This window comes from Columba livia, chromosome 11, assembly GCF_036013475.1.
Source record: "Columba livia isolate bColLiv1 breed racing homer chromosome 11, bColLiv1.pat.W.v2, whole genome shotgun sequence".
Taxonomy (NCBI): Eukaryota; Metazoa; Chordata; class Aves; order Columbiformes; family Columbidae; genus Columba; species Columba livia.
In genome coordinates, this window is record NC_088612.1 from 8,364,143 (window position 1) to 8,391,080 (window position 26,938).

Below are 26,938 nucleotides of genomic sequence, written 5' to 3' on the forward strand. Positions count from 1 at the left end.
GTGAAGCTTCATTGATTTCTGCCTTAACACAGATTTTTCATTACCTCCCAAAATGGGATGGGAAACTGAGGCACAGAGACACTGAGGATCTCCAGATGCCAAAACCACATGTGAGTACAGTTTGCTTCCCTTTCACATGGGACAGCCAAAGGACCTCCTGCAGTTTGGGCACTGGGCTACAGCTGTACAGCACAGTCAGCTGCTGGAGATCTACTGGTACAATATTAATTTCCTGACTCTGCTTGGTCACACACAGTGTCCTGCACACATTTAATAACAGCTGCTGGTTACACCCAGTTATGCTCTCGGTCCACAGCAGAATAAACTTTGGGCCAGCTGAGTCTTCTGTTATTTTAAAATCTTGTGTTGGCTTATGCCTTGTCTGGCCTGGAAACTTGAGCTCACCAAAGCTATCTAATTGTAGGGAAGGATGCTACTTACAAAGTCACAGATATATAGTTAGCCACACTAAAATAGGTAGGTAGCTTTATAAATCAAATAAATACTATTCTTCTGTCAGTCATAAATAAAATTTTACAGGATCCTTTTTCCATGCAACTCCATTTTACAGCTGGGAAAACTAAGGTTCAGCAAGCAAACAGGCTTTGCTCAGCGGCAGAGAGCAAGTTCTCTGGCAAAGCTTGAGGCTGATCTCTGGCTCTTCTGCTCCCCAGTGCTTTAAGAATTCAACCATACTCTCCTTAGCTATACAAATAAAGATCTTAAGTGATTAAATGTAAGTACTGAAGCGAAGCTTATAGTGAGCAAGAGTGAATCGGCATGAAATGCAAACGTAAGCATGAGAAAATAATCCCTGTGTTTTAACCATAAATGCCTGTTTTCTACAGGAAAAGCTGTGTTCTCCTATAACATTTACAAGCCATCTTGTCCCCAGCAAGGATTAACATTTGGCATCGAAGTACTGATCTGGCAAAGAGCTGCCAGTAATGTAATCTTTTTTACAACCAACGGCATGCTTAAAGTCTTGACGGACTTGACCTCTGCCCATTGCTAATCCCCAACTTTCTTGCCCATTCAGATGTACATCTTTAAAGAGATGGCACCGAATGTATAGCAAACAGCTAAACTTTAACTGAAGGTGAAACAAGAGCTGCCCAGAGAAAAGCATTGGGTGGAGGGAAATCTGAGTGTTCCTTACCCAGCCTCGTGCCGGGATTTTGATCCTATCTTGAGGGAAGAGGTGCCTCCTCAGTTATACATGTGTAGTGACTTTGTTTCTGCCCAGATGGGAGAACACACCTTTTGGCAAGAGGGGATGTAATGCATTTGCCTGGATTACAGGAGTGCTAAAGAGGCCTAACTATAATATTATCAGACTCTTTATGCTCAGACTGTCTCAACAGTCCTTGATCCCAAAGGATAAAGCTAGATAAAGTAGATGAAGCTTACACACCAAAAAATGAGATATAAAGAGACCTTATATTCTACCGATTCAGTTTCCCAGCTCCCAGTTCAAGTGTTCAGCTGAAAAACCAGAGTGATAGATTTACACTATGTTAGAGAAAATAACAGTCAACCCAAAAAGATTCCAGCTGTCTTTTCTTTCATTTGTGTGACAACCATTCCTGGGACACATGCCAACTTCTCAGATATTGCTGCTCCACACTCTAGTTATTCTAACTTCTGGCAACTGGTTATTTGACCTCTTGGTGGCTTGTCATTTTAATATCACTTTCTCTGCATGGATAATCTAGCGGGAATCCCTCCTTTATAATGCAACACTCTATACATGGTAATTGGCCAGAACACTGAAGTATTGTACTGTTAAGTCCAGTCTTGAGCTGCAGCTGAGGAGCAATTATTGTGGCTGGGAAGCACAAAAATATGGCTTAGTCTCTTCTTCATGAATTAGTAGTCCCCAGGCACTGGGAAAAAAGTCTAATCTTTTTCTATGCCATGTGTTATATACCAGTTTTGGATCACTCTCTAAAGCCATGTGATAGCAATCTGCTCCTCCCGGATGAGCACAGCCCTGGCTCCAAAGGACATCCAAAGAGAAGGTCAGCTGAGTCTCATCAGCCCTTGTAGATTTCACTGCCTTCTGGGTGATGAGTTCCATCACTTTTGTGTGAGAAACCAGCCAGGTGTAAAAAAGTTATCTGTATTCCTCTGTCCCATTACCAGTGATTACAAAGTGGCATAAAAGCCCGCAGAGTGCTCTGTACCCCATAGCGATCCTCCAATGAGTGGCCAGCACTGTTGGAAGACAGTTGCTTTTCATTAGTTTCCAAAGCAGCCTAAAAGCATCTCAGAAGAGCCTGGTGTCTCTAGACAGTCTAATCTTCTGATGCTGTACTCAGTGAAAAAAACATCCAAGCAATCCAAATAAAAGAACCAGCAGTACATCTTTAATTTAAGGTGATATTCCATTGTAAGCCCTTTGTCCACCTCGAGCACTCAGAGTATAGCCAGAGATACTTTTTTTTCTAGTAGTCTGGGAATAGGATCTTAGAAAATGGTGTAGTCAGTCTGACATGGACTTAAATAGGTTTTAGAATAATCCATTATGCATCAAGTGTTTAATCGACATAATTAATATTTTTAAGGGTAGCCATTTACATTGTAAGTTCTATACACATTATTTACAATTTCAACAGTAACAGTTAATGCTCTGTGACAAACTATATTGTTTCCAGCTTGTTATCCATTCATAACAAGGTCAATCTATTACCATTATTTTTGTGAATGTAGCTGTTACCTTGAGGCAAAAAGTTAATTGTAAATTAGAGAGGAGGGATTATTGAGGGTTTTTTTTAACTGTATTCACTGTAATGTATGGTAATGGTGCTATTTTATGAAATGTTTACATTTAAAAGCATTTTGTTATTTGTATCAGACATACGGGACAAATTCACTTCCAAACTTTTCAAGAACTTACTCAACAGGAAAGGAAGAGCTGTTTGAAAGGATCCAGCTGAACATTTCATAACCATCGCAGTTAAAAACAGATGCAGTCTCATCTGTTTTTTTTTTCACTTCATCTGGGTCTGGTCCCTCTACCATTACCGTCCAGCACAACCCCAAGAAGTGCTTAGTGCTCTGAGAAGCAGGAGCAGATTTGATTGTAATTTAGAGTAACACTTCAGCCCTTAAAACACAAAAGTGATCTGCAGGAGATGTATCTTGAGATTTTGTTCAGCCCCTGATACACAGTAAGTACACAGTGCCTGTCTGATGTCTAAACTCTTCTGCCTCCCTGCTTTTGCACGATTATTACTACATTAGTTGATGCTCTGGCAGACAAGGTTAAATTTTGTATTTATGCCCTGCCTTGTTTGCTCCCACCTCAGCAAAAGTTAAAGGGTATGTGGCATCGCTATGTCCTAAATTGCAGTGAAAGTTGTCATTCATAGGCTACACAGAAAAAGGATGGAGAACCATCATAAAATCTGTCTTTCCCCCATCATTTGAATGATGGGTCTCAGGGCAAAACCCATGAGCTTTCCATCTGACTTGTCCATCTTAATGTAGAGCTGAGCCCATTTATCTTCAACCTAAACAACACTTCTGCTATGGCCAAGGTACAACAGGTCTTCCTGCCACATTGGAACCCACCCTCAGCTGTCCTCTGTATTTGTACTTTGAATTAGATGACTTATTTAATTGCATTTTATTCTGGCTTCAATTATAACACTGGTATTGAATCTTCATCATCACTTCCAGAATAATAGAAGACAAACTCAGAAACGCTGAATATTTAGAGCTAGCTAAAGGAAGTAAGAGGATGATCAGATGCAGAAATGCATTTCTAGTAGTACAGGAATAAGTGAAAAATGCTAGAGTTTTATTTTCCTTTCTCTATTGCCAAATAGACAGGTGAGAGCTGTTGGGATATTTGTCGAACCATCCTATAAAAGATATGTTCTAACTCCTCAGCAGTGAAATTTGTGTAGTATGCTACTGGTGTTTGGGTGAAAAGAAATTGATTTCCTCTGAAATTTTATGGAGAACAATTTACATTTGTTAGAACCCATTGTTCTAACATCCAACTGCTCACTTGAAAAATCTGTTCCTTTCTTCCTTCAAGTCCTAATGAAAAAGAAATTTGTCAGGCTTACATCTTTTATTTTGAAGGCTTAATATAGTAAATCAGATGAGGCTTTCTTTTACCACATGCTCTCAGGAACTTCAAGGCATCATCGGGTATTAGCATATCTAGCTTACGAAGGGTTAAGTAACATTATTTCTGTGGTCTCCATCACTGGTAGTATGTTCAAAGTGCACAAAGCTCAAGACATACGCATTCTTTGTCCAATAACTTGTCCAGTAATTGGTATATTGATTGCTAATGTCATCATGTTTTAGTATATATAAACCCTCTCACTCTATCATACAGCCGCCAACAATCCAAGAAGTCATTGTTTATTCATTGTAACTCCCAAACTGGCCGTGTCAGATTCTGCTTGAGGCCTTGCTGATAAAAATCAGCAGATGATTGGGCACACACATTCTTGACATGGCTGACCCATGACATCTTAGGGCCAGCGGGGAGCCTGTCATTATGTGTACAATACTCTTCTTTCTTTTCCCTTATCTATTCCCAGATGACTTTGAGATTTTTATTAACTCATTAATGACTGAAGATGTCATTAAAGAAAGTGAGGAGGAGGGGGAAGAAGGACATTCTGTTTGTTTGTTTAAAAGTGGGAAGTGGTGAGCCATTGACTCCACGTAGAGAAAGGCGGAGGAAGCTTAAAGACAAAGCTGAAGTCTATCCAGAGGAAAAGATCATTAGGATGACTAAAGCTAAGCTCTGAAGGGAGAAAAAAATATGAGGCCATATTTGAAACATAATGGAGAAAGAAGGAATGGATTTCTACACAGAAAAAGAAACAACAAAAAGTCTGGTCGTGATTATGTAGCTCAACCAGGAGTCTTCACAAGCACAGAAGGACATCTTTCTAACACTACCTAGGTGTTCAAATACTTAACTATTCACTCAGAAAGAGTTTTGTATTCAGGATTAGTATTTTATTGTGTATTTAAGAGTGTATTGTTTTATACAGGGGAATAGTATCTGCTTTTTTTTAGGTTTTATTGTAAATACATCAGTTGAACAGATATTGAACAGCATTCTATAATAATCACACCTGCTTTTGTTTTCCAGGGTTTCTTTTTGTTTTAGTTTTGGGGTTTTTTTGCATCTTAAGTTTGTGAATTCTATTTGCAAATGTAGCAAACTACTGAATGTAAGTTGGCATACTATTACTACGCAGTCAGGACTTGATTGCATTAAAATATACATTTGAAGCAGAATTTTCATGTGAGATTGCTCACAGTCCACTTCTGATCTTAAAGTTGACCTAAAGGTCAGTTGTTTAACTTCCCTTGAATTTAGGTTAAACAACTAGTCCCACTTTATAGGCTTGTCTTCAATTTTAAAAATATTGTCTATATTTCTTAATTTCTCTTTGAAACAATTTCACAGTCAACATTTATATTGGAATCTGGATACATGTGACAATAAAAGACGTGTTTTTCCTCCTGAAGTGTGGAGGTTTTCTATCATTAGAGGCCTGTTGGTTTAGAAACAAGGACTTAATATTTTAAGGATTGCAATTATTTTATTTTAATGATTGCCATTTGTGAATTAACTGAGCAAGAGTGAATGCATTTCTGTCTTAGGCAGCTGCCCTCCATATGGTGGTTGATCTCAACCTAGAAATTTCTGACGTGATTGTAGTGGTACTGGATGTTAAAGTGACATAGATCTAGATGTCATCTGCATTGGTTGGCCTTTAATAATCTTTGTTTCAATGTCTATCTTTTTGATGAGGTGAGTGGAAGAAAGATGAGCTTGTTTCCCTGAGGGACCTGCAAGTATTGGTATAAAATAATAGAATAAGCTCCCTGGATGGGACCTGTAAATTACTAAACCCAACTCAAACAGGAATCTGCTTATTCCATCATGTAAACGGCAAATAATAGCTTGGCAATCAGTCATATCAATCCAACTTTATGGACTGACTAGAATAAGTTTTAGAACTCCTAATAGGAGTTTTAAAAGAACAATGTAATTATGCCCTATTGTTTCTGACAACTTTCCTTTTTCTCTACTCAACAGATGATCCAGATCACCTGGGTCATAGGGCAAATATTTTTTTTCTTAGGAATAACTACAATATTTTCTATGTCCTGAGTCCTTGAGAAGGCAGTGGACATTCCCTGCAATATTAGCAGTCATTTCTGATTTGTTTCTTTTTGTCTTTTGTCTTCTGATGATTAGCAGAACATTGTTTGTATTGCAGGGGGAGCTGGGGTCCTCAATGGAAGGTTAGGGACTTGTGCAAGGTGCTGTCTACAGTTTTAAAACACTCTATGTACATATTCCAAAGGAACACTGATGGGTTTGAAAAAGAAAAAAAAAATTAAAAATGGCAAGAAAACATCAGCATGTGCTGACTTAATCATCTGTGCCCAGCTTAATCAAGGTGTGCCATTTGTCTAACGCACCTTTTTGAGAGGAGGCTTTCCTGTCTCCTCACTTTCTGACCTCCAGATTCTCTTCCATCACATACTGAAGTGGGAACCTGTGACGAATCTTTGGATAATGGACTGTTGCTTTGACAAACTACTCCTCTAGTGAAACACGTCCCTGTCTTGGTGACAATAACAACAAAGTGTGGATTTTGTTGAAGAAATAGAGGCTTTGAGGGCTACAGCACCAGACTCAGAGTCTATAAATTGGTGGACTGGGATGTTAGATGCCTTTTAATATTTTCAAACATCCAGTAGAGTAATGAAAGAACTGTAGGACTATCCTGATGTAAGACCTCGGGAGAGTTGTTTTCAGAGATCATGGGAGCTCGCAACTTGTTTAAGAACATGAAGTCCCATCCAAGTAATAGCTGGAAATAAGTTGCTTGATTTTTCTATCCCCAAAGACAAATTCTTGTAATAGCAAAAGTGTAAAATCCAACAAAGAGAGGCTTGATATTTTCAGATACTCCAGCCAGTTCATAGTGGAAAAAAAGCATACTGACAGTGAAGCTATTTGGGGTAAATAATGAGGACAGACTTCTCAGAAATCAACTGGCATGGATTTGGCCATGAGATGTCAGATTCATAACTTGGGAAATGAAAGCCTCTATATACTAGAGAGCAGGCCTTAGCCCAGCAGTGGCAATTCAGCCTTCTGAGCCACAGGGATTTCTTTATAAGCACTGGTATAGTAAATGTAGAATCGGGTAGGCCAAAGGGACAGCAGTAAAAGAGAGACAACATGCAGTGACCAAAAATGAGTTAAAGCCAGACACTAATTACTTTGCAGTAATTCTGTTTTACTTTAGAGTTGAGTAACCTCTCACTCCTGGAAGCCAAATGCTTTTCCTATCACTTAGGTTATACATCTAGCATATTTTTTTAGTTTAACTGAAGCTGAGGAGAAAGTAGTTTTTGTCTGTTTCTCTGATTTAGTACCTTCACTAATGTGAAGGTGAGGGGTGGATTTTTATACATCACTGGAGTGGACTGAAGAAGAGCACTTTTAGACAGGCCTAGGTCAACAAAACAGATTCATCCATCACATCTGCCAGAATGGAAAGATAGTTGTCTCGATGCTCAGTCAAGCCGAGACCTTTCTACTGAGTCAACTGACAGATTGCAGATATTTGTGACAAAGAGGACACTTATCCACTAGTAAGTGGACTGAGGACCACCTACACATTTGGCGGTGGGTCTTCAGCTTAGGAAGCTCTAAGTTCTTGAAGCTCAACATATTTCTGTTTGCAGTCCTCCTTATCAGTTGAGAACCATTACCAAAAACTAAGCTATAATAAGATCAAGTAACAAAAGGAAAGGATTCTGAGGTGATAATGGTGGAAAGTGCGAGACTTAGTAGAAAGTACAGTAAAGAAACCCGTGACAAGTCATGATAAATGGGTCGTTATAAAATTCATGTTTAGGCTGCACCAGTCTGGGGATAATGCCATTCGTCATGGCAACACTGGGGCACTAATGAGCCCTCATTGCATATTCATGGATTTGGCGCCTCTCTTCTCTCTCTGCCTCCCTCCCACCCCGAACCAATGCCTGGTAAATATCTCCACCTCAAGCTGAAACTAGACTTAGGCTGCTTTTTCTTTTTTTTTTTTTTTTTCTTTTTTTTTTTTTTTTATTTGTTATGTTGCAGCAATTACACTGTAAAAGTGCTGCACAAGATTGATTGCTCTGATCTGTAGTTCAATTGTAAATTAGAATACACATCCCCCTGGGGACACACGGCCCCTATTTGTGATTAAGAAAAAAGCCCCATAATAGACTAATAGCTAAAGTTCTCTCTCTTTTACTTTCAGGCAATTAGCTTGATGAAATGGCCTCTTTTTGTGTACCCTGGAAGTGTAAACCGATATCATAATGAAGTATATGATGTTTATTCTATTATTTTCACCTTGCCATGTATGCAGGAATGCATAAATAATGGCTGCTTTGTCTAGTACATTTACTGATTCAGAAGTAAACTATGTCTTAAAGATGCAGTGTATGATCCTTCAGCCTTATGTTAAGCTGGGCACCGTGACTAGTCCCTATGAAAACTAATGTTCTGCCTAAAGAAGCTGGAGACCATTTTTAGTCAGGTGATTAAATACTGTGTTTGCAAGACACTTTCATTTATAAAGAACCTTAATTGGAAAATCCTCCTAATAACCTTGTGAGAAAAATAAGGTATCTCTGTTTTACAGAAAGGAAAACTGATGAGGAGATGCTGAGCATGTTACACAAGCCCACACAGGACCTCGGTAAGTGCTTAAGAAATCCTAGCTCCTTGAATTTTTTTTTCAGGCAATCAGAAGCTCCCTTTCCTCTCTTGTAAAGTGTTATTAATGCTGTCCTGAATGGTTCATGGAGTGGCTCTGACCTTAGCTTGCCTCAAAGACTTAAAGCTCTGTGGTGTCACTGTTGTCTTCATTCCCATGTGGCATACATGGCTAAAGCTCTTTCACCTGAATCCAAGGTGGATATGGTCATGCCCATATTCAATATCATGTGTTGGATGCTGGCTTTCCCAAGGCTCAATTAGAGCTGTCAGTCTAAGCAAATGACTCCTGTTGTGCAACGGTGTTATAACACTGTGATGGTGTTCATGCAGTTGGGCTCAAGGTAAATATCTGGGAAGCAAACTGCCATATGATGATAGCTCTGGGCATAACTGCTTTGTGACAAAAGGTGCTTCTACATTGGCATTTCACTTTGGCCCAGAAGTGTACTTTCAAAGTGAATCCTCCAAATGACCCCACTTACCCTGCTTCACAATGCCAGGCAGTTTTGGAGCACACAGATGGAATTCTTTTGCATGAAATTAAACCAGATGATGTGGTCTGGGAGCTTCACAGCTAACGGGAGTTCAGTCCACCAGAGCATGTTGGAGCTCGTCCGAGCAAACCTCCAACATGCAGTGACCTGGGGCCAGTTTCTGCTCTTCCGTGCACAGTGTAGACATACCTTTATTTGACTATTTGCTAAGCGAAGCAGGGTTCCTGTTCAAGGAGTTAGGAGAAGCACAGATACTATGTTAGGAAGGCCATGTGAAATAGCCTGGAAAACCTGCATGAGAAAACGCACACGTTTGTGTATAACCCTGTCAGTTTATCTGCAATAGAAATATTTTTATTTAGTTTAAACTCTGTGTGAGAAAGGTTCTATAATGTAGTATAAAAGACTTCAGAAACATTTTGCTAAGCACTACCAGTGAAAACCTTTAAAGGGTAACACTCTGTACATGGCTACAATACCATATTCTGTTTAAACTTGTTCATCATTGTCTTCTTGCATGACAGCCCTGGCATTTAAAATATGTTAGGGGTGACACAATACTTTCACCTGGTGCAGACATATATCACTGGAAGGATGTTCTCATAAACAAAGCGCTGCAGGCTATGATCTTATCGTTCTCCTCTTCCTTCTTCCCAGTTCAGTTCAATGACAAACACGTATTTCTCTTCTTTGCTCCAGTTTCTGGTCTAGAGAAGCCTGGTGTTGGAGCAACAGGTGATGTTGCAAATCAGGAATGACAAGCACTGGTGGTGGCCTGGTAGGGGAAAGCAACAGAGAGGGCAGCAAGCGGGCAACAGATTTTATCATGCTTTGGCTGGTGCAAAGATTCTATATGGTGCTGCAATTTTATAACATGAGCAAAAGTTTACTCACGTGCATGCCTACACATGCACATTTTCTTTTGAGAAAGACATAGGGCAAATTAGAGTGTTCACATGTAATTAGCTAACTATTAGTGTGGTTCAGCTGAGGCGATAGGCAGACAGTAAACTTTGAGATACCTCACAGATAAAAGGACTGACGGTGTTCTGCATAAAGCTGGAGGTAATAGTTCAGAAGAGAAATTCCTGACAAATTGAGAAGGCATCTAAGGATGTTCTTGCCTTCCACTATTGGCATGGCACAGTGTAACTATACAGGCCATCTACTGCAAACCTTAACCCTTCCTGGCATCCAGGGCTCTTTCTCCTTGGACAGGCCACTTTTAAATTATTTGAGGTTTAATAATAATTTTATGTTTAAACACATAAGTTTGGACTAAAACTGTGGAATTCCTGCTCATACTTCTTTTGACAGCATGTGAAACAGGGACTACAATCCCTGCAGAGGCTGGAGTACCTCCAGTTATTTATCTAGGAGTGTACATGACCAGATCTAGTAAAAACATTAGCAGTTACCATATGTAAGCATCACACTTGGAAAGAAACCCAAAGTGTGTCCGAGTTCAAGTCTTTGCATCTTCTATGAAAATCTGGATATTTTACTAAATTTTTGTGTTAAATGAAAATGTCATTATATTTTTCTCTCATTTTATATCTGGCAGGGAAGTGCTTTTTTCTGCCCTTTGGGAGTTTTCAATATTTCATTTTTCCAACTAATTCTCTGGCTAACCAATAAGCTGCTAAAAAAAAAAAAGGCTGTGTCATTTCCTTCAGTAATATAAAATATTTCATTTTTTGCTTTACTTTATAAATTAAAAATTAAAACCAAAATGTATTTCAAAGCAAATAAATGTTCATTTAGAAAAATATCTATTGGGATGCTTGCAATAATTTTGAAATGTCTTTAACATCTTTTATTCAGTTGGGAAGCCTCATGAAAACCACATTGTTCCCTCCTAACCTTTTTGCCTGTTTGGCATTTTCCTTTACAAAGCTTTCATAGAAAACCCCAGACATAATCCACTTTTAACATCAGTTTGGTATCTCAGGGTGTTCTTGCTTGGGATGGCTTCTGAGGAGGAACAATTGAGAACTTCATGCTCTGAGTTGATCCAACACTGAAAATTTCAAGTACTGCTGAAATTATCCATACTTCTGAGTATCTATCCATGTAAAAGTTTATATTTCTCAAGGCCTGTGTACTTTTGGCCTGTTGTCCTTTTCATTACACTCCAATAGGACTGATCTAAAGTCTTCATGTTGAAGTAAAAATTTGTCATAGGTTTTGCACAACTTGTACACTATTTCTTTGCCAGTATGTAAACACTTCAGCAAGTCTTTCTGTTAGGACTAAATCCTGCAAGAAAAATGCACATTCGATACACCAGAGGAAAGAAATGTTCAGATAACAGGCAGAAGAACTAGCATTTTTGGAGTGGGTAAAACCACATTCAGTAAAGCACATGTTATTTTTTGCAGACAAGGAATCACTTCTCAGTACACAATTAACAACATTTGGTAAATAGTAATTCTTTAACCCTCAAAGAATATTACCGCTTCTAGCTTTAAGGGTTGTTTTTTTTTTCAAGGCTTATGTAGGCATTTGTGATGAACAAAGTTGGTGTAAATTCTATATGGAAGAAATGTTCAATCAAGAATGTAAGATCGTGTTGATGTTTCAGTTCATCTTGAAGAAGGGAACCTTCTCCTGTAGGTCTCAAGTGATGCTCAGGGAGAAGAACAGCACATACGAGGAGGAGAGCCAGCATGCCGGTGACCAAGAGACTACCACTAGAGATAAAGCCTGGGGACCGTGTCAAGGTAAGGGCCCTCACAAAGCACTCAGCAAATGCTTTCTTTGCAACTCTTGCTGCCCTGCTTACCTTCTTCCCAAGGCCCATCCTCTTTTCTCTCCTCATCCTGCTCTGCAGAATGACAAGAAAACCTGAGGGTTTTCACAGGTTTCTGGAGAGAGGAACAAACTTTCAAACAACCATTTGTCTTGCCTAGATGTAGCTGTGTTGGGTTAGACCAAAGGTCCAGCTAGCTCCTCACCTTGTCTGTGGCAGAAACCCCTAGCAGACATACAGAAAAATGTCAGAAGTCAAACATAGAGTAATTCTTCTCCTGATGTGTTTTCCTTGTTGCTATCACTCAGTGCATTACAGAGACCAACAGTAAAAGTTGGATAAAATAGCGTCCAATGATATCAAAAGAATTCTTTTCCATTAATTTCCATCCCGTTTAGAATCCGATTATACTTTTGGTATTCTGTGGCAGAAAGTCCCCCAATTTAATTGTGCTACATAACAAATATAAAATGCTGTTCACTCTAAACCTCTTTTGCTCCTTGTGCTAACATACGGAATGGATATTCCCCTCTTCAGAACATTCTTCATAAGATATTCCATTGTATAAACCTCAGCCATCTCCTTTCAAATTGTTTTAAATTTACTTAGTTTGTCCTTTTGTGGAAGCAGATACATATGGTTACCCAAAAGACAATCACTATCAAACTCAACTGTTGTTACTGAGACTGAAACTCTTTCAAAAATTAATTTATTTAAAATAATCCTTATGGTGCAAATATCCAAAGATCAGGCAGATCTATAAAACCTGCCTGAAGCAAAATCATGCAATTAGAATCATGCTCATAAGTGTTGGAGTCTTAAAACATTAATAGATCATTTTAATGGAAGGAGTTATTAAAATTGTATTTGATTTGCATTATTACAACACTGAATGCACTGTGGAAAACTGAGTTCATGAGAGAAGCACAGCACAAAACAGATTCCAAGTTGGAAATTTAAATAGATTATACTTTACAGTTCTGCCTAAATTTTCTTCAGTTTTATTTCTCTTCTAAATCACTAAGAACTCCTGCTTTTATATTAGAATAGAAAATAAGGATGAGAATAAGGATAAGGATGTGACCGAAGACTGAAATAAAGCCTCAGAAAAGTAGTTTGCAGAGCAAAAAATGCTTGTTAACATAAGTATTTTTTTATCATATATGAGATGTGTTGTTCATGTCATAACCACTATCAAAAGTCCCATGAATTGCAGGGTTTCTGTAGATGATTTAGGAAAAATTTGCCCCAAATGTGGAAGCAATTATAAAGAAATTAATGACTCATTAGTAAGTGTTCCTTGTTTTATTTCTGTTACAAGTAGACTATAATTTCTGGATCTCTATCTGACATCTTTTCTATTGGGTGCTTACCCACTTATGCATTTATAATAAGATACTCCACTTCGTTATTGGGACATCACCAGCAAAACTGATGTACAAATGTCTTCCTTAATCCAGTAGGAAGTAGAGACTGTTGGAGTCAACAGAATATAATTTCCACCATTTCCAACAGACTTAGGAATAAACATACAAGGGTTAAAAATATATAAACATATTCACTAAGTGAAGGAAGGTATACAATGAATTTGCTCCACAATTGAGATGTTTTTAGTTTTGTATTCTTTAGATTACCTGTAAAGATATGTCCCTCATGTGCAGTTGTTGAAAATCACATTTAGGTGTTTAGACTTCGGTTGATTTAAGCCAGTATAGAAGTGTGCTCTGAATTTTTCAGGGCAGTGCAAGTGTGCAAAAATTACGTCTTCTTCATGTTGCAAAGCTCTGTATCATTTAGAAGAACTGTGCCAATAAATTAAACAAAGGAGAGTATTTCTATTAAAAATAGAAACAACATCCTGTAGAAAAAATATTCTTTATCTTATGACTTTCAAATGTGGTTTAAAATTCAATGATCAGATCCTTACCAGGTATGAATCACCACATAAATGATTCTGTAACACTTTATGTTACCAAATTGTCTTGTTGGTAATTAGGAATATCTTCTATGGAATAAGGACCAACAACAAGACAAAATAGAAGCTGATACTATCTCAGCACACATAAGTAGCAGACAGAAATATTCATATGCAGAATCTTACACCTTACCTACATGATACCCAGTGGGCTGAAGTAATAGCATACAGAATTGTCTTGGAAAAGGCAATTCTCAACAGAAACTAAAAATCTTATTATTTGTCTGTAAGTTTCTCACAATTATACGTGGCAAAAATGAAAATAAAACTGACAGGCATGCACTCAGAAAAAGTTTATTTTAAAAAAGTTTCTTTAAACTTTCTTTAAAAATGCAGAGCAAACTATACTCAAATGTCAAAAAACAATTAGACACAGATATGTACAATTAGTCTTTGATTTCATGTAAAATGGAGAAGGCAGAAAATATCATGTATTAGAGGTCCATGAGCAAGAGCCATTGTCTAGGCATCAGGCATCAAGTGCAAAACATATTACAATCGCAAGAATTTTTCTGAGGTATGAAAAAAAATCCACTAACAGGAGGAAGTAGAAATATTTGGATGTCTCTCTTGAAGCCCTCAAAAACCAATCTAGGTGTCTCTGTGTGAGGCAGGTTCCAGGAGCATCATGCCTGCAGGAGCTTCGATCAGGCATTCTCCTGACTTCAATATCTGCACAGTCAGAGCAGAGATACATTGAATAGTGACAACTTTCAGAAGTTTTTTAATCAATTAGGCCCTTTTTTAACCTGTTGATATCCTGACTTTTCTTGTACAATGTAATGTAGAGAAGTGTAGCTTTTTTCTTTATCAATACAAAACACTCAAGTACCTACATATGAATACTAGAGAAATGCTGCCTGTTGTAAAACAGCAAACGTTTTGTATAGTGAGCAAATTCTGTCACAGGCCTACTAAGTGAGAAGCACAGTTTTTTTATGTATCACCCCCCATGAACTCATCCCATTTTGTGCCTACTGGAGCTTTGCAAATCTCCAGATTTTTGTGTTTAGCAAAGCAGATGTGCAAATGGAGATCCTGGTGACCTCCTCTCTGAGAGTCATATCTTTGACATATATTACTCTCCTGCTGACAGCAAGAGAACTGTGAATCAGTTGGTATTTCACACCTGCAACTAATGTAGAAGTTGTAATGATATAAGTGAGCATTAGGAATAAAAGTGATGCTTTGGATATGAACCAGCTATATTTAACAGGAAAGGTGCAAATCTACATTATCACTCAGGATATGTATTAGCTCCAGCCCTTCTTTAACCTGGAAAGAAAGAATTATATCCAAGGGAACTTACCTCAGAGAGTTTCTTTCCTCTGACAGAAGTGATGACTAGGCTAAAATTGTCCATTGGTTCTCTCTGTAGTTGGGGAATCCACAATTTAGTTCATACAGCTTCAGCTGGTAGGCAAGTTCTGGTTCAAGATTCTCTCCTACTATACATACCTCTTCAGGATCAATAGAGAAATTAACTTGGAGTGTAGCTGAGGACTTTGTCCTGCCCATTTGGCCTGGACTGAGCTGATGTGGTAAACCCATGGGGAGATGAGATCTTGCTGAACATCCCAAGTTCTCTAAGTCCCCTCTGGCTTGGGAAGTCTGTGCCTCCAGACAGGTTCCTGGGTTCAGGAATTACGATAGCTTTTACCCACTATTTTTGTGTTGGTAACAGATGCTCCTTGGGCCATTTGGACTTCTACTAATGCTGTAGCATGTATTATCCTACAATACTCCACTGATCAGGGCTTTCTTCGTTAAAGCATATCTGTTAACTGCAGAGTATATGGGGTTGAATATGTTTGCTGCCTCATCTAGGAGTAACAAAACTTGTTGGTGGTTAGAAAGTTACCATCACCCTTTATAGTGGTTTACATTAACCCTGGGAAATCATCTCCACTTAATGGTGTGGGGAGGTTCCTTTGTCAATGCCTAACAGGTGGCTGCTCTGACGCCTTGTGCTTTTCTTCCTGGCTTAGAAATGTCCCAAATGGAAATGAGCAGTTTTATCTCCTCCTGCTAAGCATACAGGGTAGGAATGGATTGTACAGGTACATCTCTTATGGAAAAAATCAGGGGCCCCTTGGCAGTTACGTGACAATTGGCTTGAGAAAGGAAACCGGTTTGTCACCTCATTGCTTAATGGTGTGATCTGAAGCCCGAGTTGAGGTGTACCTGTGGGTGCAAGAGATAAGATTACATTGTTAACACTATACCCATTGTGTTCTAAAGATATTGGAGTTTCTAACCTCAGAATGTAATACAACATTAAAAATATGGTGGGATTCTTGGTTACATGAATGCTAATGTATAGGTTCTCCTACCAAAGAAAACAAAGCGTTATCTCCCTACTCATCCTCCTTATTTCTCTTAAAAGATATGACAGCTCTCAAGCAGATGAAACTTGTCATAATCTGTGAACCCTTGGCCTGAGAACCGCACAAACATGTAGGAAAGGTGTTCTCACCCAGAATAATGTAAGCTATAGGTGAAGTATGTATGAATAATTTTGTGTAATGTGATTGTATGTATATACTCTGCAAAATGTATTTTGGATGTAGTTGAGAATGGTAGTGTATATGATTCAAAGGAATAGGGTACATTAAAATACCTAGAAAGGGCACAGAAGAGACAAGAGAAGGTATAGATAAAGGTAGGAAAAAAAGGAAGATAATAGATGTGGAGACAGCTAGAAGGATGACAGGTGTGACACGCAGGATCACGTTGGATAAATCCAAATAGTTTATAAGAAGATGGAAAAATGCCTCTCTGGCGTTGTATGTTTAGTGTTTCTCTACAACAATGTTATGGTGCTTTTCCTGCTCTTGATGCAAATGAAGCAGTGAAGTTCTCCTGAATTTTATTTTTTTCTCCCCTGTGTGAGATGTCCTTTACACTGTGATGAGATCACTGGTGTATTAGTTCATTTTAATCTTTTCAGAAATTATCCAGGAAATGCAGTGGTGATGTCATGACTGCAATAATGTCTAAAAGGATGGTTTTATGGAGGAAAGGAGAAATTTTCCTCTCATTTAGCAAAACTGTAACAGAATTCTTTGCTCTCAAGTGTGTTGGACAAGTTAAGTTTTGTTTATTTTTGTCTGTTGCATGTTTTTGCAGTAGACAACCTGCTTCATACTTTTTTTTTCCTCAAGTATTGCATAAATCCAACAAAAGTTGCAGACAAAGTACCCTGCTAAAGCAGCTCTCCATTTGAACAATCATCTAGAAGCATCTATACCCATGGTACCGCCCCAGTCACACAGTCAAAAGAGGCGTAGAAAAAAAAACTGATTCCTGTGATGACCTGAATGTCCCCACGCTAGACCTTCTGCATCCTTCAGCAGGTGGATACCTCACTGAGAACATTCTGGTTCCCATCTCTTCTTAGGAGAAAAATCCTTGGGCCCTCCTCCAGGGTCATGGTATCACTATTTAATATGATTTATTTGTGTCTGTTTGATCAATGGAGTAATGCTAGACATGAATTTGGACCGTGACATTTCAGGTAATGACAGTGACTTGGAAGTGATGAACTTTCACTGTTATTCTGGTTTTTATGCCCAGTCTTTCCCAATCTGTTTGCTAAGTAAAGTGGCAAGACTTAATGATATAGATCTGAAAGGTCTCTGGATAGATTTAATACTGAAAAGAAATATGTAGACAGATGGAATCATATGCCTTGCTTTACCATGGTGAATGTATTGTATTTTAATGTGTTCTAATGAACTTAAAAATGACTCCCCAGTGTGCTTACTGCTTGGGTCAGAGGGGTTGTTTTGAGTTTGCTGTTTTCCTGGATTCTTGAGATAATTCCCTCCAGATTTGTTGGGTCAACAACGGAGTGGTGATAACAAATACACTGATGTTTTAATCCAGTGCTATGCTGTCTCCCTCTTTGTGATGTGGATTTTTGCATCCTAACAGTTACACTACTCCTAGTTTAACAACTTTAGGGCATTAGTGACAGGCAGCACGAAACCAGGTCCCCTTTCATTCCTAGAGACCAAATGTCCTGGATGGTCTGTGAGACACGACAGGTGCCACAGGTTTAGTTTTGCTCAAAGAGTTTAAGAGATTTAGTTACCCAGAAAGGACTGGGAGATTAATGGTATTCATTGATAGTGATAGGGAACTGTGCACTCTAAATCCCATTGCAAGCAAAGAGGAGCCTACCTCTACATACTACTAAAATCTATAACTAAAGAATATCTTCCTATTTAAAAAGACTAATTAATAATGCTTAGTGGTCTGGATTTGCAAGTATGAATTGTCAGGGATTTTGGTGGGCTTTGGGAGGTGGGGAAATGAATTAACACTACATTGTTTAAAATTACAAGGGTTTAAATTGTTTAAAATTATAAGCAAATAGGGTTTCCACACAAGATTTGAGACTTTTGTTCTCTTTTATTTGTACTAAAATTTTGGCTTGAGCTCACATAGTCGTTCTACCCAGACTGCTTCCCAGACAAGCTAATTTGTCTACCTGTGTTCCATTTTAGGCCTTGATTTTAATTTGAGAATGATTCCTGCTAATACCAAAGACTGGATAGAACATCCATTAAAAGTCTACACAGCAACTGAAATGGAAAATTCCAAAAGAACCCCTATTAGAGTTTTTCTCCATCAAATCAACATTACAGACTTCTTATGCATTTCTTAATTAGACATTGATATTAACTGGACTGTTGCATGATTTAAATCTAGCTCTTAATCTCAGCTATTCTATGCTGCTGTAGTTTTTATGACATCCAACTAGCGACTGCTTTATGCATTAATCTATCTGGAAAACCACCTTCACTTTTTTTTTTTTTTGTCTTTTTTTAGAAGAATAAAGGCCCCAAGAAGGAAATGAAAGCTTTTGGATTCAGCCATTAGTAATTTTCTGCTTAGTATTTGAAAAATTGCTTATTTTAATTGCTTCATAGAAGAAAAAGATATCAAAGCTAACGTTCTTTCTCTCCAAACTTTGTAATTATTTCTCTCAGACTCTTATTTGAAATGCCTTGAAAGGATTTTCATTGAAATGTAGATTTCTTCTCTTTCAAAAGTACTTTTATTCCCCTGTGCTTCTTTCCCTTTTTTTTTTTTTTTTTTTTTTTAATTCTTGTGACTTCCTCTCTAGATTCAGAGCAAAATACATAGACTCCAATCTCTGGACACTGTAGTGTGTGTCACACAGATGTCCCTTAAGTGTCCTCTTCTTTAAAATTAACCTTTTGAGGGCCTAGAGACTGTGCTGACAATTGGCCCGAGGTCTTCAACAGCCTGACATGCTTGGGCTTCCTCCATGGACAGTGAAGAAGAGCCATAGGTGTTATAGGGGTTTGCTATATCAGAGACATACTCATTCTGAAAATTGCTGTGTGATTTGCTTTTTAATGTCACTACCAAAGTCAGGGGAGCCTAATGGAAAAATTTCACAAGTGTTAGTGAGCATGCCAGTGAACAGAATTTTGGGGCTTGTAATAAAATCTAGGGACAAGTAAGTTTTGTATAGTTTCAGGTTTTGTTTCCAGTAGTATAAACCCTGAATTTTCTAATCCAGAGAAAAATTTTCTCACCAAATCCTGTAGTTAGTTCTGCATTGTATTTAAACCTCAGTATCACAAGCTATAGGATCACATTGGTCTCATCAGTAATCCCTGGTACCACTACAGCAATAGTAGCAGGAAGTTCTTTATTTCACCTATACATTTTCAGGAAACATTATTTACTTGTAGATTATGATCTGGTCAAAATGATCTATACATTCATTACATCTAGAGTGGTCTTTCATAATTCACAGTACCTAAGAATGAGGCAAAACTCACATTTGTCTATAGTACAGCAATTCTGGTCAGCAAAACAAGATGCAGAGAAAACACTGTCCTAAGCGCCTTGTGATCTGCTCTGAGTCCCAGGTGATTTTTCATGCCAGCTCAAAAACCTCTTCAAGAGCCTCAGAAGAGTGGGGAGCTGGCTACCCCAGAGACTCTTCAAAATATAGGTGTTCTCTCTGCAGATAAATGATCCCACAAGCCCAATGTGGTCATGGCTAAGGTTATCTTGTAGGGGGAATCTTCCTAGCGAAACAAAACATTTTGAGAAGACTGAAATGAAGCTAAAGCATCCTTACTATCAGATTTTCCCATGCATTTTTTTCAAAAAAAAGAAGAAAAGAGAACGAGAAAATGAGTTAGAGGAAGATGGAGAGAGAGATAGACTATTAAGCAAAGCCACTTTTTTGCTTTCTGAATTTACAGTCCTGATAGACATCTTTATTCAAAATTACTCATTTTTTTTTAATATTCAGACACTACAGTTTTCAATATTAGGTCCCGGATTTGTCTGGACAGATTACTCTCTTATTCCCACAATAAAACTTAATTATCCTTTTTATATCTTCAGATACTTTCAGTCATTTCCTGAACTGTTTTTAGGGACAGAGAGAAGCTGATGGATCAGTCAGTAAAGCAAGCACCATGCATCCCTGTTGACCGCACATCTTTGAAGGCAGAAGCCCTTTGGCCCCTGGTCGTGTTAGAAAGATTTTGAACGTTAGTACAAGTATTGTGCTTGTATCTACTTTTTCTGAGTTTTGTTTTCTGTTTTGTTGGGGTTTTTTTACTAGGTAGAGACTTGTCTTTTTCTCAGTACCTTTCTATGTATTACTTGGAAGCATCTAAATGTGAGTAACTCACCTGGAATCTGTAGAAGGATATTTGAATGATTCATATCTGAGACAAGAATAACTTCTCATGAAATCCAGGATGGAAATGACTGCATGGTTTAAAACACACCTTCCTGTATCACTGCTGTTGCAGCAGGAAGGAATGCTTCTGAGTAGTTTAAGTCCAAATGACTAAATAAATTGTTTCAAAGCAACAGCAGTAGCACAGAGGGCATAAGTTGCTGATATTAAGTAATTACTAGACCTCAGTATGTCATCGATTTCATTTAAAAGAAAAAAAAAATAAAGATACATATATAAAAAACACATCTGTTATCACTGCCTTTTGTGTCTGCGCAAAACTACCAAAGAGTAAAAAACTAGTCAAGGTGGAAAAGTTGCATAAGATAAGCCAAGACTTGCAAGTACTAAAGAGAAAATTATAATGAGTATACATTTGATCTTTGAGAATTATTTTTTAGCTATTATTATTTTTGTCTCAGTTATTCAAATGAGCAAAGAAATGTCAGAAGAAAATAAAGTATGAATAGTCTTAAGAAAATAACCCAGTTCATCAGAAAGTAGAGAGATAGCACAACCAATGTGTGTTATAGAATCCTTTATGAATGAAACACTAAATCACAAAAGGCTGACCTGGTAAAATAATTGTGATATATAAATAGAGCAGGTGTTGCCATGGTATGCAGGTATGCTTTATTGGATTGAGTAAGTGGCGGTTAAACACAGTTTCACAATTAGGCTGGGATTAACAACAAACTTTGCATGGACTTTATACACTGTATAAAACCCAAACTGAATAAAAATCCACTTACCTTGGAGTACCGTTCATATTCCAGCCACATATCTGCATGAAAATTGCTTCTTCCAAAGCCTAAAAACAGAGAACAGGATGGCACAGGGTCACCAAGACCACAGAGTCTGTCATACCACAACCAGAAGTTAAGATGGCACTGCAGAATAGAACACAAATTTCTCCATCACACCCAACCACTTTTTCTCCTGATGAGTTTATCACTCTCAATAATCTCCACTAGCCTGAGAGAATGGATAATATGTTTTCTATAGATACAATAAATAGTGCTTCAAAGGACATGACATTTATACAATTCGTCATTTCAGTGATTCAAAATAAATGTAAAATAGAAGATGTCTAAAACAACAAGCAGCACAATCCCAGGACAGAGGGTCTCAGGCTGAGTCCCTGTTTTTGCTGCTGATGGGTTCTGCTGTCTTAGACCTGTCACTGCAGCCTTCAGCCTGGGTGTATTTGTCCGCCTCCATAAAGCAGATTAGTTAACACCTTTTATAGGGCTCTTACAGTACAGTGTACTGTACAACCTATACAGTGCATGGCAATAAACTGGGTCCTAATCGCATCTGTGCCCTTGCTCTGTGTGACTGGAAAACGAGGCATAAAAAATAATAATAAGCTCTGAATAATTACGTATATTCCTTATAGTGAAGCAGGCTTTGAGCATTGTGAGTTCTCCACTGGGAGAAGTCCCATTTAAAAAATCTCCCTGACATAAAAATGAATCAGATCCCGTCAAATGAATGGCCTGCATTTACTATTCTTTTCACTTACCTTCTAGTCGTTCATTTTCTGAGCTGACTTGTGCCTGTTCCCTGGTTGTCAACAGGAACTGGTTAACAAGAACTTGCTGGAAATGGATTATTAAATTAACAAACACAGAAAGAACAGATGACTCAGCAGATGCACTATTACAACGTCAATGTAAAGCTATCAAACAACAATTGCAACTTCTGAACATCTCATGATTCACACCAGAAACAACAAGGGGAAAAAGAGAAAGAGGATTTTGACCAGTGCTAATAAATTTGGAACAACACTGGATTTTGAGATCACAAGAAATTCGGGATGGGTCTGTGCTCAATTCTTGGTCTGTCTGAGCAGCACATGTTCTCCTTCCTGTAACCATTGCAACATTAAGCACTGCATCCATCATCTGTAAAAAAGCAGTAGTTGAACTACTCTGATAGCAAGGACAACTCCACTACAGCAAAAAATATCAGCGTCTCGGCTCTAGAATATTGAAAATATTGTGGAAGTTCAGGAGAAAGCTTCTCTCACCCTGAGCTCCTGACAGCTCCAAGTGTGACACCAGGGCTGCTGGTTTCATCTGGGAGACAGGGAAGGCACATGCTGCCTAGATCTTGAAGCTCTTAGAAGTGGCTGTTACCTTTTCATACCAGTTCACACCTGCTGTATTGGGCTTGCCTTGGGTATGGGGTATCTCCCCAGGGAGATAGAGCAAAACAGAATAGGGCAGAGGCAGAAACCCCATGAGTAACCTAATAGATTTTTTGGTGGGAAGAAGGGGATATTAATTATGAGAATAATCTGCTGAACATTAAGTGTCCTGGAGCAACTATTGCAAGACTGAAACAGTGAGTTTCAATGCAGCTTTAAGACTTCTACTCTGAGGAGGCATTTGCAATTGAAACTGCATCCTCTTTTTCTTAACTCTCCAATTCCCATGGGCCAGCAGTTTCCTTGCTAAATGAAATGCTTCTTCATGGAGACCGCAGGGATTGGTAATGCAATATAGTGCCTTTCATCTCTCACCCATGAACCCAAGTCAAACAGAGTTTGGTAAATGGCCAATAACCCTTCCCATCCCAGGGGCTGTTTGGTGACCTGTGCGAAATGAGAAGGGTCATCCCAGTGTCTGTTTACTAGAAGGCAAGTGTCAACTTCACCATAAAAAGGGACCCAGTTACTACTCATTATCACCCAATTTAACATTCTTAATCCAAGAGAATGAGCCCAGAAAATTCAACCATATTCTTACCCAACCATGGTGGTCCCAATACATCAGGGCTTGAAGTACATTAATGAGGACAGTTGCATTGTAGCAAACCAGGACAAGAAATCCAAGTCTGAACTTCTCACAGCTGCACGGGATTGCAGTTCTCCTCAGATCTACATGGAAATTCCTGGGAAGAATGGTTCAGTTTGTGGGTGCAGCAGGCACTGAAACATGGTCATGAAGTTACAGAAAGCTGCAGACTTCTGCAAATCTTCATTTAGGGCCATAAACAGACACAGGCAACCTGTGAAGAGACACAGCATCCAGCACTGATAGTGTTAATATGCTGAGAAATCCTTCACTGGAAGGCTCTGTTCCCTCACCCGTTGTGAATATACTGTTCTAGTTACCAAAATAGCTGCATTCGGAAGGGTTGAAGGCCAGAAGCTCACTTGCCCTATGCACTGCTCATTTTAAGGTCAGACCTTCAGCATCAGGAACCTGTTAGAAGAAAGAGGAATCACTTTAAAAGTTGTTGCCGCTCTGGAGGTTACCCTGGACTGTCCAAGAGGGGAAAGGGAAGGGCAGGGGCAGATAAACACTTGGCCGCATGAAAAAATCAGCTGCCCCTAAATTTCAATAGATCTACATAAACCTCTGAAATCCACACAAAACTCCAGCCAGCTTGTTCTTACAAAGTTTCTAGTAACCACTATCATTTTCTAGCCCTTCTATGCCATAGTAATGATAACATTGTCGCTGTCAACTCTGAGTTACTGTTTAATCCCTATCTTGATTAATTGCATTCAATTGGTATAGCTTTGTTAATTAAACAGAAGACAGCAGCGGCAGCTTTTACTTCTTATTCTTTTGTGTAGATCATTTCCCAGGGCTTCATAGGTTGTAGAAAAATAACAATACAGACACACCACACATCGTATTTCAGCTCAGCTGATAAAGCTATTTTACTCATACAGTGGCCGATGATTTTTTTCGCATATCACAGTATAGACTTAATTACCGTGCTGCTGCTGCATGGCAGCTCCCCTCACTTTTTTTTTTTTATTTGTATTATTTGCAAGTTGTACTCATGTTTTCCTGTCATCCCCGAGCAATGTGCATGCGTGCGTACAGGCAAATGCCAAGCCTGGAAAGGAAATTTGATGCGTGTCAATGAATTGGAGTTTTCAAACTCTGGCTGAAGATTAGTACATGTAAACATAGCTCTGCCCCCTTCATCTTGGATAATTGGTCACAAATGCTACTTGACACTTCTCAAATCAGACACTTTACATACTTCTGAGCATAGCTGAACTTTTTTGGCAGGAATTAATTTGCTTTGCAACTCAGCCACTCATTCCTGGCCCAATCCCTACTCCAGTGATTTCAGTGCAATGTTCTGCCAGCACAAGCAGCACAGAGGCAGGACCAGATCTGTTTCCTAGCCTTGACGAGCCTGACTTTGTTTACTCCCTTCAAAATCCATTTACTGCAGCTAATGTTCTGCCCTTTGCCAGCCTTGATTAACAGTGGGATTTTTACCTTCAGTCCCCTCTCTGTTCCACTTACTGTACAAGTTACATTGCACCACATTCAGGCTAGATATGAGAAAGAACTTTTTTTACAGTGAGGGTGGTGAGAGCCTGGCTTAGGTTGCTCCAGGAAGTGGTGGATGCCCCATTCCTGGGGACATCCCAGACCAGGCTGGACGGGCTCTGAGCAACCTGATCTGGGTGAAGATGTCCCTGCTCATCACGGGGGTGGGACTGGATGAGCTTGGAAGGTCCCTTCCAACCCAAACTATTCTATGATCCCTGAAAAATGAAGACTACAATGTAACATCACCAGAAGATGTAACTTCTGACATTCCAGAACACTTCCACAGCAGCAGTATATTTATGGGAGGTGGCTACAGACACCACCCACCTCCAAAGAGGTTGTCTCACTTTTCTTTTACAAACTGTGTGTGTTACAGCAAAGAAGGGGAATCCATTTCTGAAGTACTGATGAAGTTTGAAGTAGACACAGAATTTCTTGCTCTTAAACAGCCTCCTGTTTGCTCCAACATTGCTGTGTGCTTATGCACTGTGCACTAGTACTGCAAGACCTGAGCAGATCATATGCTCACTCAGAAGGGTTGCCAGGTCTCAGGGAGCATGACTGTGCCTATTCCAGGAGGGATTTGGGGCAGGAGCATGTTCCATAAAGGTTTTTGCTAGAAGCACTGTATTTTATCTAGTGATATATTTCTGTCCAGCCTCTGAACAGTTCATCAACACATCCACGTACATCTATGAATAACCAATGGAAAATATTATTCACCAGGATGTTGATAAGCTGCAGCATCTAACAATGTTTGCAGGTTGTTCTTTCCAACTATCAAGCGGGATGTGTGCCAGCATGCCTTCCTCATGCTAGCTGCTTCACCCAGAAAATGGAGAGAAAATTATGAAACCATTTCAGTTCTAGAAGAGGGCGAAGATTCACGTGGGTTATTTTAGCATTTTTGTCTTGCTCATCACTAGCATTAAATCTGTAAACTAGATTGAGCTCCTACCTGCAGAAGCAAAGGATGGAACTTTTTGCTCTTCAGGTATAGACCATGAGAGAAACCTGGTCATGCACTCACATTGGCTTGGTTCTCAGGGCTTCATACAGTTCAAAGCACTGATGAGGAGGATCCAGGACAAGAACAGTCCATGCAGTGTTCCTCCAGCCTCTGATACCTTGTGCCACAACTCGAAGATGAACCACTGCAAAGCAACAACCAGGGAACCAGCTGCACCAACCATCTCTCTGTGTACTTGTCCCCACACTTTCTGAGCACAGTCTTGTGATGGTTCATCCCTAGAAAATAAGAATATCTGGTGTTACAAGAGATAAGGCAGTTTCACTGTAGATAATCAAATGTTTATATTGTCCCTGAATTTACCACGAAATAGTGCAAGAGAAGACATTGCATACGAGTATGTCTTGAGGTTTTACAGACTTTTACCTTAAATTAAGCAGATGGAAACATATCTTTCTTCCTCCAGTTTAACTCTGGTATTGGAACCATTACGGGAGTGGTAGGTATGATATTTGTAGGTGAATAAGGCATCAATTGGAAACGAGATGCAACATAGCTCTAAAGCATGAGCTAAGGAGGAGGTTTAGTTTCCATTGCTATTATATATCACTATATAAATTTAGCTTTCAGGTCCTAGACATTTTTAAATGACATGTCTAGTGTTAGAAGAGTATCAGAAAAAGTGAATTACAGGTTACAGGCTTCTAGTATTTGCAGTAGAAGAACTATTATCCTAATTACACTTACAGAGTACTCATTTTTGTTGTTATTAGGGGAAAAGGATTGTAGAATTAGGATGTTCGGAAAGAAAATCCTAAAGAAGGGGAGCCAAATAATTTAGCTGGGACAAAGAGCTATGATGGCTGCTCTACACACTTCTGTTTTCAGTACGTGAGCTTGCCCTGTGTGTGTGGAC

At 38.9% G+C, this 26,938-nt stretch overlaps 2 long non-coding RNA genes across 31 annotated transcripts in view; one reads left to right on the top strand and one right to left on the bottom strand.

Moving 5' to 3' along the window:
* The window catches only part of LOC110356560 (uncharacterized), a 143,278-nt gene extending 122,279 nt beyond the window's left edge, over positions 1-20,999 (top strand). Inside the window, exons 2-4 of the long non-coding RNA XR_010475392.1 lie at positions 8,703-8,759; positions 11,890-11,996; positions 20,432-20,999. This is a non-coding gene — a long non-coding RNA (uncharacterized LOC110356560). The remainder of the gene's footprint in view (positions 1-8,702; positions 8,760-11,889; positions 11,997-20,431) is intronic.
* LOC102090150 (uncharacterized) overlaps positions 9,602-26,938 on the bottom strand; it is a 39,496-nt gene continuing 22,159 nt past the window's right edge. For 20 of the 30 annotated variants that reach the window (XR_010475390.1, XR_010475391.1, XR_010475386.1 and 17 more), the window contains 5 exons: positions 26,011-26,300; positions 23,496-23,954; positions 22,268-22,343; positions 21,495-21,553; positions 9,602-16,184 (listed from right to left, as the gene is read on the bottom strand). This is a non-coding gene — a long non-coding RNA (uncharacterized LOC102090150). The remainder of the gene's footprint in view (positions 16,185-21,494; positions 21,554-22,267; positions 22,344-23,495; positions 23,955-26,010; positions 26,301-26,938) is intronic. The other 10 variants (XR_010475384.1, XR_010475370.1, XR_010475379.1 and 7 more) reach the window with 9 other exon arrangements.